This window comes from Pseudorca crassidens, chromosome 3 (genome assembly GCF_039906515.1).
Source record: "Pseudorca crassidens isolate mPseCra1 chromosome 3, mPseCra1.hap1, whole genome shotgun sequence".
Lineage (NCBI taxonomy): Eukaryota > Metazoa > Chordata > Mammalia > Artiodactyla > Delphinidae > Pseudorca > Pseudorca crassidens.
In genome coordinates this window covers 104,320,507-104,342,357 of record NC_090298.1, presented here as the reverse complement: position 1 = coordinate 104,342,357, position 21,851 = coordinate 104,320,507, and positions in this window count along the sequence as shown.

Sequence of the window (21,851 nt, the reverse complement as noted above, 5' to 3'; positions counted from 1 at the left end):
TCTTCACCCCAGGAGTGAGTCTTGATTATCCAGTGTCAATATTCCTCCCGAAGTGACCATTTCCTCCATCTCCAGGGTGTTATTTAATTGTTCATTAGCTCCTTTAAGGGAGAGCAAACTGTAGACATTTAAGGGCTAATAAATTTTATGTGTGTCTATTAGTAAGTTTGTCTAGATATTGCCTTTTTCATAGATAAACGAAAATTGCAACAAAGAACTGAGGAGTAAAATATAATCTGTCATATTAATCTTTTTCTTATCTTATTTTGAAATGATCCATGGATTAATTTTAAAAAATTGAATTGGCTGGATGAAAATAAAAGTTTTAAAAGCATATTTAGAAGTTAAAAAGTTGTATGACATAATAGAAGAAAAGAGTGGAAAATAGAAGAAAAGAGTATAAAACTCCTTGGGAAATATTTTAGAATCTTTTTTACCCTTTGTGACCATATTTTAGTATCAGTGTAAATACAAATAAGATCCTTTAAATTCTTTCTTCACCAATATGTATAACTTCATATTTTAACTTAGCGCTCTATAATACTGATGTGGAAATGAATTTCAGTAAGGCTGGAATGGTATAAATAGGGAGTGTTTTGGAAATCCTAGAATCATTGAATGCTAGGATTACTGTTTTTCTACCTTCTATTTAACGTTGGATTCAGAAAAGAAATTGGCACAGGGGTGTTCTTTTTTTCCTCTTCCATCTTTATTGAGATATAATTGACATATAACATTGTGTAAATTTAAGGTGTACATACACTTATATATATTACAGTATGATTACCACTGTAACATTAGCTAACACCTCCATCACATCACATATCACCATTTCTGTTTTATAGTGAGAACACTTAATATTTGTTCTTTTCACAATTTTCAAGTATACAGTAAATACTGTTAATTATAATCACAGTACTGTGCATTAAGCCCTCAGAACTTATTCATCTTCTAACTGCATGTTTGTATCCTTTGATCAGCATCTACCTTACCCCTCTCGCTTTCCCCTGCCCCACCCCGCCCTGGTAACCACCATTCTTCTCTTTATTCCTATGAGTTCACCATTTTTAGGCTGCATATATAAGTGATATCACATAGTATCTGTCTTTCTCTGACTTGTTTCACTTAGCATCATGTCCTCAGGGTCCATCCATGTCACAAATGTCAGGATTCCCTTCTTTTTCATGGTTGTAATATTCCACTATATAAGAAGATATCTTCTTTATCCATTTTTCCATTGGGGGACACTTAGGTTTTTTCTCTATCTTGGCTATTGTAAATAATGCTACGATGGACATGGGAGTGCATCTGTTTTGATTTTATTTCCTTTGGATATATACTCAGAAGTGGGATTGTTGGTTGTTCTATTTTTAATTTTTTGAGGAATCTCCATACTGTTTTCCATAGTGGCTGTACTAATTTACATTTCTACCAACAGTGCACAAAGTTTGGCAAAGGGGTATTCTTGTCGGATGAACTCTTCTCCAATCTTGGATAAACTGTCTTCCAGGAATTTGTCTCATTTCCTGCCCTTGGCAGGACAATTGTAATGAAAATCTTAGGTCTCCTTTGCCTCTACCTTATGGGAATCTGAAACCTAGAACATCTCCTAAGTGGCCAGTTTTCTCCTTCTGCTCCTTCTAGACTGATCCCTCTAACTCTTCACTGTCAAAGGTAGCATCTAAGCATTTGTGTGGCTGTGAAGTAGTGGTATTGGGAAGGGAGTCATTGACATGCCAGTGAGGAGACTGTAAGAGTGTCAATAAGAGACTGTAAAACAAGAAATATAGTTTTTCAGAGTCCAAAGTCTAACTGCTCTGTGCTCCAACCATAGCTCCATTGTGTTTCATCGTGAAGTTTTTTCATGGTCTGAGAAACTGTTCAAGTGTTTAGTGGAATGTCCCAATATAATGTGAATGTGAGGCATGGAATAATTATGTACATCTGGACTGATTACTGTTACTGGGCTTTTGTAGTTTTGATGTTACAACACGAAGCATTATCATCTTCTATTTACCCATATTTTTATTTCCATTCTATAGAATGATGCCAGGATAATAGCAATTACAATGAACCTCACAAGGGATATTTTAATAATTAAAGTGAAAACATCCAAAGAAGTAATATAGATACAAAGCAAAGTGAGTAAATTAAGATGTATTTAATGAATAATTTAATACAGCAGATTCCATTGTCCTTGCAAAACAAAATTAATAAGATGCAATGAACTTCAATTTATTACTTTTAAGTGTTTTGTCTTGAAAATCACCAGAGTATTATCTTCAACAAAATATATAAAAATTAGGTAGCATTCTTTGTCCCTAGAGCTATGATTCTCCATTTTGCTTTAGAAATCACAGAATTATATTTCACTATAGAATTCAAATCATAGCCTAATTTTTAAAAGTAATGGTATTGAATAGGGAAGTTGTAATGCCATTTTGTGGGCAGAATTTTTTTTCCTGAGACTATTCCCTATTGAAAAAAAGCTCCATTTGTGAAGTAGGTATTTTTTTTTCTGTTATGAATAGATGTAATTTCATGTGTACACAAGCACACTGTGTGCATGCATGTGTGTGTATGTGTATGTATGTAGCATATAGGTGTGTTCTGCTCACATATTCTCCACAACTTCAGTGTGCTGAATCACTTTGTCCTTGGAACCTAAATAATTTTTTTTTGTGTGTGTGTGGTATGCGGGCCTCCCACTGCTGTGGCCTCTTCTGTTGTGGAGCACAGGCTCCGGACACGCAGGCTCAGTGGCCATGGCTCATGGCCCCAGCCGCTCCGCGGCATGTGGGATCTTCCCGGACCAGGACACAAACCCGCGTCCCCTGTATCGGCAGGCAGACTCTCAACCACTGCGCCACCAGGGAAGCCCCTAAATAATTTTTATTCAAACTCTTGTCTAAAAGGTGGAAGACCCAGCATCTGTAGGCATTTGGAGTGGAGACTCTCATCTTTGGCTGTGAGTGTTGCTTTTTCTGATGCAAGAGCTACGCCACCTGACTTGCCTCTGTGCAGAGCCTGCTGGGCATCTCTTCAATCCTTTCCTTCTATAATGTGTCCCCAACTCAAGGCTATAGTGTAGCCAGACTTTATTGAAGATTTTCAGGATATATTAGTTAGGATATAGATTCGGATATGTATAAGAGACACCCACATTAACAGTGTCCTAAATATCATGAAAGTTCATTTCTCTTGCTCTGTAAAAATCTGGAGGCTGATGGCCCGAGTCTGGCATGTTGGCTCCACTTCAAAAGGTCATCCAGGGACCCAACTTCCTTCTATCTCATGACTCCACCATCTATAACGTGTTAGCCTTGTTGTTGTAGTCCAGTATAACTTACTATTACATCCACACCCTGGGCATCAGGATAGAGGGAAAGTAGGAGGATAAAATACCTTCCTTCCCTTTCAAGTTATATCCCCAAAGTTAAGCATTTTACTTTCCCTCAAATTCTACTGGCTCGAACCTAGGCCCATGGCCATACCTAGCTGCAAGTAAAACTGGGAAATATTTCTTCTGGGTGACCATGTACTAAGTTTAAAACTATGAGTTCCATTTCATCCAGCAACAGCAGAATACACATTTATCTCAAGCATATACAGAACATTCGCCAGAATAGACTATATGTTAGGTCACAAAACAAGGCTTAACAAATTTAAGAAGGTTGAAATCACACCAATTTTCCAATCACAGCAATCTCCAGTTATAAGAGGAATGAGTTTGGGGGATATAGTATACAACTTGGTGACTATCGTTAACAGTACTGTTCTGTATACTTAAAAGTTGCTAAGAGAGTAGATCTTAAATGCTCTTACCATAACACCAACAATAGCAAAATAGTAATTATGTGAGACGAAGGATGTGTTAATTGACCTTCTTGTGGTAAAGTGTTCACAGTATACGTGTATATAAAATCATCACACTGTACACCTTAAGCTTACATAAGGTTACGTGTCAATTATGTCTTAATAAAACTGGAAAGGAATTCCCCACTCCCACCCCCCAAAAAGACCCCTAAGAGTTCTTTTTAATGTTGGGGTAAACAATTTGGGTAACAACTAGCAGTGCCCTTTATAGGTGCCGTATTTGGCACAGGCTTATATCACATCACAGAATAGCACACCAGATAAAGCAACGGGAAAATTAACATTAGTAATGCCTGGTATTGAAAATCGTTATGGTATGCCATCCAGCAGGGAATTTTCTCTGGTCTTCTATTCCAGCTTTACTGTCTGACTATATTTCAAGAACCTCTAACATCCCCCTTCTCTCCTCCTTAGGTCTAAGTCCTTATCTTCCAAGCTGCAAAGTTTTCTTTTTCAATATAATTGGGAGAACATTTATCTATCTTTTCACCCAATGCTAGAACATCAGCTTCAAACTCAACTGCTACAGAGACAAAATCAATAATCTAAATAAGTGAAGTGGGCCAGGTGTGAGGTAGAAGGAAGAAGGGACTGTGGCAGGTTAGAGGGTTTGTACCTCATCCAAGGGGAAAAGAGCTTACTCACCTCTGGGAATAGTGACATTTCAGAACACAGGCCAGGTGGCCACATTTCCTAGCTTTTACAGGGGAGCCGAAAGTTTAGATTCTTAAGTTAACTTTCATTAAGTGTTAGAAAGCAATTCACATTTTTTCAAAACAATATGATAGCAAACAAGGTACCTTTGTTGGCTGCCCCTGGGGCAGCTCTTTTGCTTGTCTAAAGTTGGCTTTAGAACACCCAGGAATTGCCCATGGGGACTCAGCTTCAAAACTTTTCAATTTGGACATTCTGTTAATGGAGGCTTTTTTCTCTCTCACTGATTGTTGCCATCCACTTCCCAGAGATATGGTAACGCCCTGATTCTGCAGTGTACTTGATAGTTTCCTAAGAGCTTTTGTACATATTTGCGTATTAACCTGTAATAATAACTCCAGATATTTGGCAGAGCTAACATTATCTTTACTTTAAAGATGAGGAAACTGAGGTTCAGAAGGTTTAAATTCTTCTCCTCAATATTATAATAAAAATGGGGTGGAGATGAATTAAGGATTCCTATCTTCTGATACTTTGCTCAGGGCACTTCCTATTCACTTCAGTCTTTTGAGAACCGTGAATTGTTTAAATATATAATACATGGTGAAATCTCAGCGCTTAAGCCCTCAAGAAGTACTTGAAAATCATTAAAAACTAATTTCAGTTTCTTGAGAAGTAAACATTATTGTGCTGTTTTACAAAAAGAAGAAAGAGATTCAGGTTCAATCACCGTGGGAATGTTGTCAGTTCTAAATTGTATTTCTTGTCTTTGTATTTCCCAGTTTGATACTCCACTGACTAGAATTTTATATGTTCATTGTTATTCTCTGCTGTGATTCTAGATGTAGCATCTTTCTTGACATGAGAAATCATTTTAAGCACATAGTGAGTGACTAGTGCATAGTAGCAATTGTCAATGAACCAGAGAAGAAAAATTAGAAATCTTCACATGTGATAATTATGAGAGGAATGCATGATCTACAACAAATAATGTGAATATTCATAAGAATTTTAAAATAAAATGAATGACTGCATATGGTAAAAAGCAAACAAACAAAAACCAAGGGATGTGGAAGAGATGTCTTAGTCTGTGTTTACCTTGTCGGTTGGTTCTGAGATAAGGGCCTCTGGGAAGGTAGTTTATTTGGGAGGTGATTGTGCAGAGAAGAGAGAGAGTGGGAAAAATTAAAAAGGAAAGAAGAAAAGTTATTGCTAAGGTGTGTTACTGAGTTTGTCCCAACCACGGGCAACTGCAGCTCGATCACACAAAGATCTTAGGAGTGTGTAGAATGCTTCTCAGGATGATCTGCCCAAGGATGGACTGGAGAAGCATTTGACCATTGAATTCCAAACTCTGCAGGGTGCACATTGATGCATGGGAGGGCTTTCCAGTGGTATGGCATTCTGCAGCAGCATCATAAGATGCCCTGGAGTATAGAGAGAAAGCCATTGGAGGTGGTGTGCACTTGGTTAAGGAACCATCAGTGTGAAATGAGTTGAGGTCTGTACAAAATGATCACTGTGGCCATGGCTGGAAACAAAGGTAAGGCCAAGAACCTGTTTGGCAATGCAGAAGAGGGGTCTGATGCAGTAGCTTAAAAATAAGAGCAACAGTGTCCCATTTGTCTATTTTGGTCTTCAAAACTCTTTCTTAGTTTGTCACCTTTATGCACTATTTCCACTCCTTACTCTAAGTTGTTATTATTTTCAGTTATTTTATTGATTATGCTGTAATTTTAAATAATATACTCAAAAGCATGGTTTCTTATTTTATTACATTTTGACTTCTTAGTAAGTTGAGATTTTTTTTTCTCTACTATTGCCTTCATCTATCTCATCCAATTTGCCTCTAGCAGTTGACAGCTATACCTTTTATTTTTTATAGTATCAAGGATGATGGCCTTTAAATTCTGTGTCTTAAGTTGTCTATGCTTTCTCTATAGTTTGATTCTGAAAGTTGATAATAAATGGCATTTAACTATTTTCTATATAAATGTTATTCTATGAAATACTGAATGATATGCTAGGATTATATTTTTCTCAATTGATCCAAAATCATGACCCTTGTACAACTTGAAAAATATTGTTTCTAGCCTTACGGTGCAAATGAGTTACCTTTCTTACACACCATGAGAACCTGAAAATCATGCCATGTATTCTTCACTATATGTGTGTGTGTTTGCACATGCTCCCAGGTGGATTTCCCTGAAGTTTCTAATTGCCTTTCATTTCTTCTTGTTGAACGAAAAATAATACCTATTCACCATATCACTTCTAGTCTCTTACTCATTCTATCTACAGAATAGTATTTATCCCAAGAGTTTTCTTTTTTTTTTTTTGCGGTACGCGGGCCTCTCACTGTTGTGGCCTCTTCCGTTGCGGAGCACAGGCTCCGGATGTGCAGGCTCAGCGGCCATGGCTCACGGGCCCAGCCACTCCGCGGCATGTGGGATTTTCCTGGACCGGGGCACGAACCTGTGTCCCCTGCATTGGCAGGTGGACTCTCAACCACTGTGCCACCAGAGAAGCCCCAAGAATTTTCTTTTTGAAGATTTTTTTTTGGTGCTATTTTCTTGATATAATTTTGACCAGTTGTGTTTTGTACTTTGATTCCACTTTGAAGATTGTGAGATTATATTCACTGCACTTCTACATAAGTTCTAGCATTTCTTGGATCTCACATTTTCTCTTTCTTGATTTTGACCGAGTTTGCTTGTTTCAATATGTTTTCAGGTAACTCAGAAACAGTCTTGGCAAGAATACTTTCGAGTCTTTATACATCTAAAAATGCCTTTGCAATCATAATTGATTGATAGTATAACTGGTCTGGAAATCTAGTTCAAAATAATTTTCCTCGGTTCTTTGAAAGTACTGACCCATTTCTTTACCCTTGAATTTCTGGGTAATTCATGGCCTAAGAGCCACTTTTCATAATAAGGTAATTGTTCATGAAACTATTTTTTGATTTTTGCTTGAAAACTTACTTTTATATGAGCTAGAATCCATCATGGCCTGCATCCTATGTTCTCCCGATTTAAATTCCATCTTTCAAATGACACAGAGCCAAGGGAATTTCTGGACTTGGTTGGTGCTGTGAAGCCGTCGTAGTCCTTATGTCAGGATATTTGATGCTTACTGTTGGAATGGCTTTGTCAGTTGAAGACTGGTTAACTTTTACCATTGAATTAGTTTTTTTTTTGGTGGGGGGATACTTTCACTCAACATATGAATACTTTCACTCAACAGTGCTACATTGGAGATGTACATACTTTCACTCAACAGTGCTACATTGGAGAAGGCAAGCACGGCATTATGCTGTGAATGTGCAGAATGAACCTCCAACATAGCCCAGGCTGCAGGAGCCAGAACCAGTGGCTATCCATTATTATGTGGCTAGCCAGGCCTCAAATGTATCATAATTTTATTTATTCTTCTCAAACCTGGAACAAATTTTAGTTTTTAATCTAAAAGCAAAAGGTGTGTGTCTGTCTTCATTGAAACTGTTTGGTACTCAGAAGGCCCCTTTCGTCTAACATTTATGACTTTCAAGGGTTCTGGGACATTTTCTTTCTTTTTTTTCATAAAAATAAGAGCCAACACTCACACGGAAAGTCTTCGTTTTCTCTAGTTGATTTAGTCCACCTGTTTAGAGAGGATTTCTCTGATATATTTGCTTAGACTGAAAATTACCACCATGGTTGCTGTTGCTCTGTATATGGGGAGGAAAGGAAAATGGTGTAGGCTCTTCCTCTTTAGCCTACCTCTCCTAATACCTGCGTCTGAGCTTGGGGACCCTAGGGAAAAGCAAGGGGACTACATGCTACTCTTATTGCAGCCTCCAACCTAGCCACATTCCTAACTCCCTTCGCTCTCTTCTCAGCAGTTAACACGCTTTTTCTCAATTTCTATTTTCCAGAAATTTTTTGACCCCTCTAGAATGTTATGGTCTACTTCCCCAAGCTAATCTACACTTGCTTGGTTTACTTCCCTCTTATATTCCTTTGAGGTTATTTTTATGGCCTCTCCTGAGGAAGCTTCAGTGATGTCTATTTTTATTTCTGTCTAAACTTTTTAATACAAAGCTAATCCCTTTTTTCCCTGTACTTAACTTTATCCTGGAAAACACTGATTTCACAGGAGTTTTCACCATAGTCTTGATAATAGATATATTGGTATTCATTCCTGAGATGTGATGCTTATGAAAATAACCAGTACCTAATTGTTCCTTTTTTTTCATGCAAATAGTAGCAAAATACTTTTCACACCTCCTTCAAAAGATTTGATATCCTTTTAGTGCATGGGAAAATTTTTGATTTATGAACTCAGTGTACAAGGAGAGAAAAATGTAAAATTAAATGGTAATGTTTTACAAAAGTTATTGTTATGTGCTAAGCCTGTTTTTCAGTCAGCTGGGAGTCTTGTGTAGATAATAAATCCCCATCAGTGATTTAGCATGTATAAAACACATCAGTCCTTTTTATTATATGTTTTGAGTCTTGACATTTATGATAATTTCCCACATCTACTTAAAACTCTTTCTCTTATGATTGCATTATTAAAGTGGATAATATTTTAATATTCTTTTTAAAATAATAAAAAATATTATTATTTTTTATTATTAGTGGATATTTTTTGCCCTTGTTGGCTTATGTCATTAGCATGCATTTGTCATATATCTTCACGGTAATCACCATTTAGGAGTATGCACGCAACATTAAATGGATTTCCTAGTTTTAAAAGGTGTGATGGGCTTCCCTGGTGGCGCAGTGGTTGAGAGTCCCTGCTGATGCAGGGGACACGGGTTCGTGACCCGGTCTGGGAAGATCCCACATGCTGCGGAGCGGCTGGGCCCGTGAGCCATGGCTGCTGAGCCTGTGCTCCGCAACGGGAGAGGCCACAACAGTGAGAGGCCCGCGTACCGCAAAAAAAAAAAAAAAAAGAAAAGGTGTGACGATAAAGGCAGTAGCTTTCACCCCTCCCATCTCTAATCCTTATCCCCTTGAAAGACTACAAAAGACATTTTGATTTCTTGTCCCTTGGGTCAACTGAATAATGGCAAGGATAATATGTCCCCCTACCGTGTGTCCATAGTTGGTCCTAGAATGAAGAAGAAATGATGGGAACACATTTTTACAGGATCCTCACTTTCAGTGCCTCTGTTTGTTGTCCATCAAACTGTGTCCTGATTTCTGGACTTAAGAAAGCACAGTATCCTAAGTGATATTTGTACTTAAGAGGAAAATCTCATGTTTTACCATCCTCTCTTAGGATGACAGTTTAATGTGAAAGAATAATTTAAGAAGGGATCATTTTTGAGTTTCTAATTATTAAGTAAAATGATAAGGTAGACTCCTATTTGGTTAGTGTCCAAGTAATTAAAATGGCTCCCTCCTTCTCCATTCGTAAACTCATATGAAGCAGCAGCAAATGCTCTTGCTATCATTAAAGGTGAACACGAATCACCGGAAGATGTTGACGTGCCTTCTGAATTGTCAAAAAAACCTGCTAATGAATACCTATGTGATTTTACCATTGTATTTGTACTGTGCAGCACTACATTATTTGCTGTCCATTATCAATTTTCAGAATGCTCGGCATTTATCAGTTCACCCAAATGTTATGAATCAGAACTAAATTTTAATGCATCTTCTTTGTTTCCTCTGTACAGTGTTTTTGTTGTTAGTGGCTTCTGTTGTTGTTCCATTGGAAATCTTGGATTAGTTTTAAGTAACACAAATTATAGAGAATAATTTCATCATGTCACATAGATTTGAACTATAATTCTATTAGAGTATTTGAAGAATTGGATTTAAAGATATTAGCCTTGTTGGTTTGATAATATTTAATAATTATGTTCATCATGATATTTCTCATTCTTGCAAAAATCCACAGCATATGTAAAACTTTCTAATTTACTCGTCTTAAAAGCAAGCTGGGAAAAGTGAAAGAGGCAGACTAAGTAGTCATTGAACACATTTCTCTTGAAGGCCTATTCTGTTCTAGGCACTCTGTTAGGTACAGGAAATATAATGGCAAAAACTGTATCTTGCTTCCAAAAACTTACAGTTCAGTGGAGCAGACAAATGAAATAAAAGTAGGAAAATAAATAAGAATAATCACAAAATTGTAAATGAAATAAAACAAACAAGGGTTAATAGTTACTAAAGTAGTGATGGTGCAAACTGATTTAAATAGAGTGGTCTGGGAAAAGCTGTCTAAAGAAATTAGATTTAAGCTGAGAAATGAAGACTGAGAAGGAGTTAGCCATGCCAGAGGCATACGCAAAGGCTGGGAGGCAGAGCTGAGTTTGAAATTTTAGTGGACTTATCAGAAGATGTTTTGGCCAGTACCCATGAGCAAAGGAGGAGAGGGGGGCATAACACCATAACAGAGGGCAGGGAATTCATGAAGAAGCTGAATATACAATGGCCAGATCATAGTTAAAAATAAAACTTTGACCTCACAACCTGCAGCAATCTGCCCAGAAAACCAAACCCTTATCTATAATAAACAATCCAGGAAGCCAGCCTGGTATAAATCAGACCTGCAGGAAGCCAGATTGCTATCTCTAGTGACAGTCCAGAAGCTAAATGATAACTCTTGAAATAATCAACCCCAAATGGCCAGGACTTGATTAATAACTGACAGCTTTTTTTTTTTTTTTTAAATTCCCTGTTCCAATCAAGCGCCAACCAGAGAAAGCCAAATATGCACCCCTAACCAATTGCATAGGATGCTTCTCTTTTAGTAAGACTGCCTGTAGCTTTCCCATGCTCACAGCCTTCAACAAGATGTCGAAGCCTTCCCTTGTTCTGCTATGAAACTTTCCCACTCCTCTGCCCGTTTGAGTCTCTGCCAAAATGCAAGTGACGGTGCCTGACTCCCTTGCTAGAGCAGGCTCAGAATAAATCGCCTTATTTGTCTCATTTGGCTGGTCTTTGTTTATTTCCACACTTATTGGTGAGAGTAAGGAGTAGGAAGTTTGTTCTAAGTGCAGTGGGAAGCCCTGGAAAGACTGTAAGCAGGAGAGTGACATGATCTGAATGACATCTTGATAGCATTTGTGCAGATATGTTCAGAACAGATTGTATTGGGGCAGGAGAAGGAATGGAGGTGATTGTAGTGGTTTGGGTAAGAGGGGATGTGGTGAAGACTGATGGTAGCAGTAGAAATGGAGAAAATTGCATGGGTATGAAATAGGTATATTTGAGGGAAAATCATCTTTTTATGGGAATAGAAGGTAAACCTTCTCTAGAGGTCTAACTGTGTTCAAGACTATCTACTTAAGCTAGTTACAGTTAGAAAGTACAGGGGAGTTAGCATTCATGAATCATGTGGCATCTAAAATAATCCTGTATCAACTCATGAGTGGAATTTTAGGAAGCTCAGATTTCCAGGTTTAATCAGATTTTTACTCTCCATCCGTGTTCCTTGTTGTGGTTCCAGGCTTGACTCCACTTCTATTTCTGACCTTGTCTCTAGTCCTGTTGTGCTTCTAAACCCTGGTTAGTCCATGTAATCTAGAGCTCTCCATGGAAGGGGTCTTAATTTAGTACTTGAACACAGAAACCTGTCCACTAGACCCTCTTCTGTGGAGCCATTAATACAGGCCTCTGTTTGAAAGTGGTCTTGATAAATAAGGAAGCACTAATGAAGAGATAAACTCTCAAGCCTGCAGGGAGTTAAAAGAAAAAAATCTGCCTTGAAACCTGAAAGCCAGAAATGTTTATTTGCCCAATTGATGCGGGAAGGAAGATTCAGAATGGGAATAAGAGTGTAAAGAAGCAACAGGAAATGCCCAGGGAAATATCAGATAATATTTTATAGGTTAAAGAATTCATTCAACAAGTATTGTGTTAATCCTGTGTCAAGCACTGATCTTGGCATCATGATGGTAAATAAGATAGGCTAAATTCCTAATCTTATGGCATTTACATACTAATAACTATATAAGCAACAAAAACAAGTTAGATATGAGATAATTTAAGATGACGCAGAGTAACTGTTCTGGAGTAAGATACTGGGGAGAAATTAAGTAGGGTGGGCAGGAAAGACCTAGCTGAGAAGGAACTAGCTAATAAGGTGAATATAGTTTATCCATGACATAGAATAAACTCAGTTACTGAAAAGACATTTATAGAACACTAAAAGCGGTTTAACATTATTCTTCAGTGAAATGCAAATCAAAACTATAATGAGATACCATTTCACATGCAAAAGAATGGATAAAACAAAAAATACTGAAAATACCTAATGTTGGTGAGGACCTGAGAATAAGTGGAACTATCACACTCTGTTGATGGGGATGTAAAATGATATAACCACTTTGAAAAACTGGCAGATTCCTATAAAGGTAAATATATTTCTACTCAGTGACCCAGAAATGAAAACATATGTCCACAATATGCCTTGTGCAAGAATGTTCATATAGCATCCTTAAAAACTGGTAACTGTCACATGTTCATCAACAGAAGAAAGTATAAATTAACTGTAGTATATCCATACAATGGAATACTACTCATTGATGAAAAGGAACAAACTACCATATCCAACACCATGGATGACTCTAAAAAACATTAGGTTGAACTAAAGAAGGCAGACACAAAAGAATACATGCTGTATGATTCCATTTATACGAAATCCAAGTCCAGGCAGGAGCATTCTATGGTAATAAAAATCAGCAAGTCGATACCTCTGAGGTGGTGGTGGTGATAATTGATTAGAAAGAGGGATGAGGGAAATTTCTGGGAGCAATGATGGTTATGTTTTGTATTTTGATTTCAACTTTTGGTATATTGGTGTATAAAAATGGCAAAAGTCATTGAGCTGTGCATTTTTATCGTATATGAAATAGTCTATTATAATAATAGGACATTATATAATAATAGGACATTATAAACTGAAAGTAGATTTGGAAAAGAAAAGATGATTTTTATATGGAAAATGCTTGCTATATACTGTCAGATAAGAGAGCTACAAATTTGAATATACAGTATGACCTATCCTAGTCCATGTAAAATGGATGGAAAGGACAGGACTAGAGGAAATGTGCTGTGATGTTAATTGTGGTTAACATTGTTGCTGGTAGGATTATGGATGATTTTTAGTAAACATGATTATTTTAGGTAGCTGATCAGTTAATTTAAAGCAGAGAATCAAAAGAAAAATACATACCCTAAATATTATATTTTATTTAAACTTTCAACCAGTAAATGTTTATTTATTTATTTCCTGGATTTTTCTTGAAAGGTACAGGCTTTTTTTTTTTAAGTTCTGCTAATTGGAGTTCCTTTTTTTTTTTTCCTTATAAAATCTATTTTGTTTTGACTTCTTTAATAAGGATTTAAGAGGTTTGGAAACAATCTGAATGCAGATTATTATGATTAAAACGTTATTATATCCACACCTAATTCAACAGCAAATTTTAATTACTTATCTTTATCAAATCTTTCCAAAGAATTCAAATTATTTTTACAGACTCAGTAGCTCTCCTTTCATACTCATATTTTCTTGGTTTTTGTGACGTTTAATTACACTCCATAAACACATTAATAGGTACAACTCTCATAAACAAGTTTGTGAATAAATAACCTTATTCTGGTGAGCATACAATCAACCAGTGAGAGGAGACATTGCAAATATGTCAGAGAAAGACTCACCAGCCACAGGCAAACTCAGTGTCCCCTGGGCTTCCATCAGAATACTTTACAGAGAAAATGGAGAGTGTTGATTAATCTAGCAGGTCTGTTAAGTGGATATCAATTAAGAAAACTTATTCTATTCCAATTTCCTGCAATGATCATATAATTTTCTAATCAGGAAAAGCAGGCATTTACCTTATTTAAAGCTAATATTATTAGCAACGAAGTTAATAATACAAGTAAAAACCATTAAAAAAATGATTATTTGAATGAAGTTTGTAAATTTTGAAACTTTGTGAGATCACTGCATGTTCTTAGGACTCACTTGACATATGTTTGCCTCTGAATTTTGGGAAAGAGAGACACATAAAGAAGAATGTTTGTAAATTCTTTAGAACCTGAGTTGAGATTCTTAAGGGACAGGATGTTGGGGATCTACAGTAAAGACAGCTTTGAGATGATGCCTTTTAGGAAATATGAAAACATATCCTTAGCCCAGGGATAGTGTGTGAACATATACCTGGCTTGGACCACGGCAGAAGGACGTGCTAGGAAATGAGTAATAATCTATGGTAGAAAGTGGATGGGCTTTGGGAACCGCCAGCTGGGGCTTGGCCTCCAGCTCTTCTACTTTGCTTTGTCATGGACTTTGAGAACTTCACTTTATGAGCCTAAATCCTGACCTGTAAATTTCAAGTATAATTATCCAACTTAGAGTTGCTGTTGTAAGGCTAAAATGAGATAATTTATCTAAAAGTTTAGAAAAGTGTTCAATGCGCTGGAAGTGTTTAAAAAAGAAAACATTCTCATCCCCAAATCCTACTCCATCCTAAATGTCCCTCAAAAGTGTTGAAGCAAATGGGTGGCCTTAAGTATTTTATTTGTATCTCTTACGTGAGGCTATCCTCCATGTATCCCTGAGATAATACAGGTGAATTTTCTCATTGCTTTAACTTCTGAAAACAGGAATTTTTGAGGCAGTGAGAGAAACCAGACAGCGTGCACATCTGTTTCCTTTCTCTCCTCTTGTTTACTGATCAGCTCAGTGTGCTACTGAGGTTTCTGCCTCCCCCAAGCCCTAAAACTCTCCATCGCCCAAGTAGCGTTTAATGGCTTCCTATTACTAGCTCCTGTGGACACTTTTAGTGCTTATCTTATTTTCCTCTAAGGACATTTGAGACTTTTGATTACCCTTATCTTCTTGACACTTTCTGTTCTTTGGCTTCCATAACAACTCTTCTGCTTTACTTCCTGCTCTCTCAGTGGCTAAATTTTAACCTCCATTTATTGACAGTGCTTTCTTGACCCATTTCATTAATACTGTTATTTGCCAAACTTGTTTTCTAACTCTGACTTGTTCTTTTCCTGAATGAGCTTACCTGTTCCCATGGCTTTAGCAACCACATGATTTCTGATAGCACCCAAAGCTTGGTGTGAACTAGAGATTAACTTTAGAATTTAAGATCCTTATATCTTCCTGCCTACTGAAATTCATAACATAGATGTTTCATTAAATAAATTAAAACACATTCTCATTTCTCAGCTCCATCTCTATCGACCCACTTTATGAAAATAGTACTTCTTCTTGTATTATTTTGTGGAATGACAAATCAACAAATGACTATCCAAGACAAAAATCACAGAGTCCTTAACAAATGATCAAAAGATGAAACTGATTTACTTCTTTTTTATCTACCTTCGTTCACTCTTTCAGGTGTCACCTCAATATAACTCAGGAGTATATTCTGATTAGCATAAACCAATCACTTCCTCATCCCCAAATCTACACCTCTTCATTTTTTTTATTTTTATTTTTATTTTTTTTGCAGTACGCGGGCCTCTCACTGTTGTGGCCTCTCCCGTTGCGGAGCACAGGCTCCAGACGCGCAGGCTCAGCGGCCATGGCTCACAGGCCCAGCCGCTCCACGGCATGTGGGATCTTCCTGGACCGGGGCACGAACCCGTGTCCCCTGCATCGGCAGGCGGACTCTCAACCACTGTGCCACCAGGGAAGCCCCTACACCTCTTCATTTTAATTTCCTATTTGAGTAAGAGCATTCAAGGACTCTAAGCCTTCCTGTTAAACACACTGGTATTTTTTTTCTATAGTAGAATTAACAGGATTCGTTTTTCAAGGAACTTAGTACTGTTATTTGTGTTTACCCTGTGATTTTCTCTATGAGAGTTTACTATAAATTTTAATGCTATAGTTGGTCTCTAAATGCTATCCTGTCTACATTTCAAGTTGATAGTTGTTTGTTGTATAGATAAGTCTTATAATTGTGTAGCTAAACCCAGCAATGTTCTTAAAGGTCCTCTATTGATAAAAATAATTTCTAAAATAATAATAATAATAATTTCTAATTGTGATGGAACGCTTGTGAATTCTGGTAGAGTTACAGTATGATGAGTTTGTCTGCAGAGTATGAATTCATATACATACATGAGTTCATATACATGTTACTTTGGTAGTTTAGAGCCTACTTGGCCAAATCATACTTTATTTGGTTAGAACAAGAACTAGTTTGCAAAACAAACACAGCTATGTCAAAGACTATGAATATACGTGAGGGGTTCTTCTTTAGAATAAAGAGCTTGGCAACTAGCTCTGTGATATCCAAATACAATTCAAGCTAACTAAAAGTTCTCTAGGCTTGAATGGTGTGACCAAAGGCTGAATCAGAGACAGGAAAGTATTTAAATTGTTGAAATGAAGGCTCATATTACAGACAAAAGATGAAAATATGAAAATAATATTTGTCTTCCATTTTAATTGTTTTTGACATGGGAAGCAAAGTCTGTCTGTATCTCGTTGTTGACCATTCAGGATTTAAAGAGAGCCTTAGAAAAATAAGAGAAAAATTAAGCATTTATTTCCGGAAAAATTAAAATATAACTTTTTTCTCAGGTTACTCACTTGCTTTTCATATGACAAAAATGGTATTGTTTTGAAGATTATTTTTAACCAATATTAAAAATATCTCAACAAAGAATGCTACATCTGATTTTCCATTTTAAAGAGGATGTCAGTGTTAGCTGTTTAGAAAAAAAGGTGTAATTATCTTCAAGCATCAGGGTGGCGCTTCAATGTTTTTGCTTTGTTCATCGTCAGATAACCTGTCCTGAGTCCACACATAGGTTTATTATGTGGCACATTTCACCCATGTTATATGCGCAGTTATTTAAAGGGGGTGATATTCATCATTACAGTGCATTTCTCTGTTGACTTTGTTATTGAAACTAGACTTGGGCCAGTTCAGTTAAAGTCCAGTGCCTGAGATCACCAAAGGGATAACAATGGTTGACTTAAACATGCAAAATATTTTACCTATGGAATAACAAAAATAATACAAATTGAAATAATATAGCCTTCCTCCCATCAAATTATTAAGATGCAAAGTCCAACATTTGGTAGGATTTAAATAAATGGACATATTCCATGTTCCAGGTGGAAGCACACATTAGTACAATATTTTTGAAGAAATGTCATAAATACCAAAAGCCTTAAAATTATTCTAGTCTTTTAACCCAGAAACCCCACTTCTAGAATTTAGCCTAAGGTAATAACCAGAAATATGAAAAAAATCATGCACTAGAACATAAGGTAATATTATTTATAATTTAAAAAATTTGGAAATGATCTAAAGTTTGAATAATAGAGCTGATCAAGTTATGAAACATCTATAAAAGCAAATAATATTATGTATTATATGATAAGGTATAGTAAATAAAACTGTGAGTGTTTTTGATTACTTTCTAATTTTTTCTAGGGCTCTGATTGGTTTTTAAGGTTGAATAAATGGTCATCAGACATATTATGCATTCTTATATTTGATCATTGATTAGTTTTGGGTTAAAAAATGTATGCATTTTTGCCGATGTTCATCTACTTGCCCTGTCAACAATGTTCTCTCAGTCACATATAAGTCAGCATCTCCTAAATGTGCTCCTATGAATACTGTGAGGGAAGAAGAGATCTTCCTCTACCCTTCTAAGTTCTTCTGGCTGACCTGAGAATTAAACTGACAGAAGATGGATTAACAGGCGACAATCAAACCAAAGTTTAATAACATGTGTACATGGGAGAGACCCAGGAATACTGAGTAAATCCTCAAAATGGCTGCAGCCCTCACCTTAAATATCATCTTCAGCTAAAGACAAAAGAGAATATCGGTGGTAGTGGTTTAGGACTGCAAAGGGGAGGATGGCAATTCACAAGGACACCGTAAAGCAAATGCTTGGTAAATGAATGTTTGCTGGGCCACGCAGAGACAGTGGGTCACAGAGTAGACTGTGATCTCTCCCCCATCACACCCGTATTCTTTGCAGATATATCTGGTGATAGTGCTATTCTAGGAACAGGCCCTTTATTTAAATTCTTTTAGGCAGTCAGGAGGAAGGTTTTTTTGTGAGTCTTTTGGGCTTTGACTATTTTCATCTTGAAATTATCCACATGGCAAAGAGACACATTTTGGGGTGGCAAATTTTGCTCCCCACAATATTCTGTAGTAAGTGTTGCAAAAGGTGACTCCGACAACAAGTTATATATGCAGAGATAATATAAGTTTCTATTTTATGTATTGGTTGTCAGTTTTCCCCATCAGTCTCCTCCTGCTGATGAGCAGGAAAATAAATATAACAATGTTGTATCTGTTATTAACCTTAAATGTAACTATTTAACCAGTCCCTTTGGTCATTTTCGTCTCTTTAAAAAATGCTCAGTGTCTCAGACTTCTCTGACTTTTGTCCTCCCCAAACTGTTCTGCCAGATGACCCCATGGGGGATGGAGAATTCAAGCCATATTATGGAAGGACAGCAGCCTGAGATTGCTGGACTCCTGATTCCTCAGCACCCTTTGCGTACTGAGGCTCATTAACCAGTGTTGGAGAGGAAAATTTATTTCTCCTTCCCTTCTAGGTTCTTTGGCTGGTGTAATAATTAAATTGATATAAGACAGATTAAGAAGAGAAAAAAACCAAGAGTTTAATAACATACATACCTCCTGTATACATGGGAGATACACAGGAAAACTGAATACTCTTTGAAATGGTAGAAGCAATCACTTTAAATACTATCTGCAGCTAAAGACAAATGAAGTTGTAGGAGGTGGGGAGTCATTTATGGGCTGTTACCAGGAAAAGCACAGTAAATAAGGGTAAAGTTGTCATACAGATTGAAGTCCTAGCCTCATCCATTGACGAGAGTTTCTAGAGATTAGATACCCTCCTCTTTCTGCTACTGTGAGGGAGACACCCTTGCCTTACTAATGGAGATTTCTCTTATACGTGTAAGTGTCTCTTACAAAAAGGTATCTTGTACTCAGTTTTCAGAGCTCCTCCTGTATCTGCAGTTTCTTAAAACTAATCAGCCTAAAATGATCCTTTGCCAAAGAGACATATCTTTGGCTGGCAAATTCTGTTCCCCTACCCCAGCAAAGCCAAGATTCATGGAGACTGAAACTAAATTTTTGTGAGTCATTGAATGCAATAGAGAGATGTGACTTGTATCATCTGCCACAGCAAAGTACCACAGACTGGGTGACTTAAAATTTATTTTTCTCATGCTAGAGCTCCAATATCAAGGTGTCAGCAGGGTTGGTTTCTTCTGAGGTCTCTCTCCTTGGCTTGCAGATGGCTGTCTTCATTCAGTGTGTTCATATGGTCTTCCCTCTGTGTGTATCTGTGTCCTAATCTCCTCTTCTGATAAGGAAAACAGTCAGTTGGATTAGGGCCCACCCATATGACCTCATTTTACTTTAATTACTTCTTTATAGACTCTATCTCCAAATACAATTATATTCTGAGGTACTGGGTGTTAGAACTTCAATATATGAATTTGTGGGGGGGACAAAATTCAGCCCATAGCAGTCATGGTTCTGTGTATTCTGGAAATGGGATGCAGGGTACACATTTATCAATGGTTCAGAGCATGTTTAGCATCAGGTAAGAGTACATCCTAAATTTACAAGGTACTGTCTTCTAGCCTCTGAGTAATGTTGTATACGGAAGGATCAGTAAATCTCATGAGTATCTGCTGATTATTTTTTCCAATATAAAATGGGTACATGGCTCCTTATTCAAAAGAAAATGGCTTCTGAAATACCATTTAGTAAGTTCATGAATGCTGCCGTTATTCACAGTACAGAACAAGCAACACTCCCAACAGGGAAAATTGCTCCCTCTCCACAATGGAAAGGGTCCAATAATCAACTGGCTCTCTGGGTCCCCTGATAGCATAGCCTCCTGTGGCTCAGGGTTGTTCTCTGTTAGTGGAATATGAGACAAAACTTAGCCAGGTCAAGATTTGTGAGTGAAAGTCCAAATGCTAAACCTAGGAGTGATCTCTGACTTAGCATCTTGGCTACTTTGTTTTGAACACATCTGTATAGCTGTATAGAGGCCAACTTATATCTGCCTGTTTATCAGGAGCATCTTCTTTAGTGAGGGTTTTGTGATGAGTGATCAACACATGAGAATCAATATTCTCACACTCCAGGCCCTTTCACATACTTCTCCAAATATCCTTTAATCCATTTTCTATCTTTTTTTTTTTTAAACAAGTCTCTGGCTATTTATATGCAAACTATTAGCCACTATATATTAACCAATATATATATCCATGCATTGCTACAGATCTCTGCCTCAGACTACATCTCCTTTCAGACAAAGTAGACCAGAGATTCTACTGTTCAAAGATCAGTCCACTCATTTCTCACTAGGTTAAACATACACTTACAATACAGCCCAACAATTCCACTCCTAAATATTTACCCAAATATATGGAAGCGCATGCCACTAAAATGATTTGTACATGAGTATTCTGAGTAATTTTATTCATAACAGCCCCAAATTGGGAATACCCCAATGTCCATTAATAGACCAAGGACGATATATACATACCTTGAAATACTGCTGAGTAATACAAATGAACTGCTGATTCATGCACCAACATGGATGAACCAAACAGACACTATGCTGAGCAAAATACACTAGACAGAAAAGAGTATATTTGATGGTTTCATTTATATGAATTACCAGAACAGACAAAAACTAAAGTAATAGGAGTCACATTGTTGATTCTCTGTGGTGGGGAGTGGATATGGGGAGCTAGACTGCAAAGAAGCACAAAGAACTTTTTTTTGGGGTAGACATCTTAAGTATCTTGATTGGGATATTGGTTACATAGACATATACATTTGTCAAAACTCATCAAGCTGTACACTTAAAATCTGTGGAATTTATTGTATGTGAAATTTAACAAGGTTGATTAAAAATGAATTCTGCCCACTGAGCTGTCTCCCTTTTTCATTATCATTCAAGGCCAACAATGAGTGGGGTACATTTCCAGTTGATGCCATCATTTAATAAAGCCTTATCTGCAAATAAGGCTTGAATGATTTTCTTCCCAGTCATAGAGTTTCCTCCAGGGCCCTATGTATGGATTCAGGGAAAGATAGCTGTGTGTCATGCACAATGGGAAACGGGTCCATCTGCTCATGCAAAATATTTGTGCCTTCATGACCTTCTCAAGCCCTGTCTTGCACATAATACTTCTACTTGGTAATAAGAAATTGTCAGACATTTAAAGTTTAGTGGGTTGATGAATCAGATAATACCAAGTTTATGATGAATAGAACAGATCATAAGCTGCCCCTTGCTCATGTCCTGTGCACACGGTTC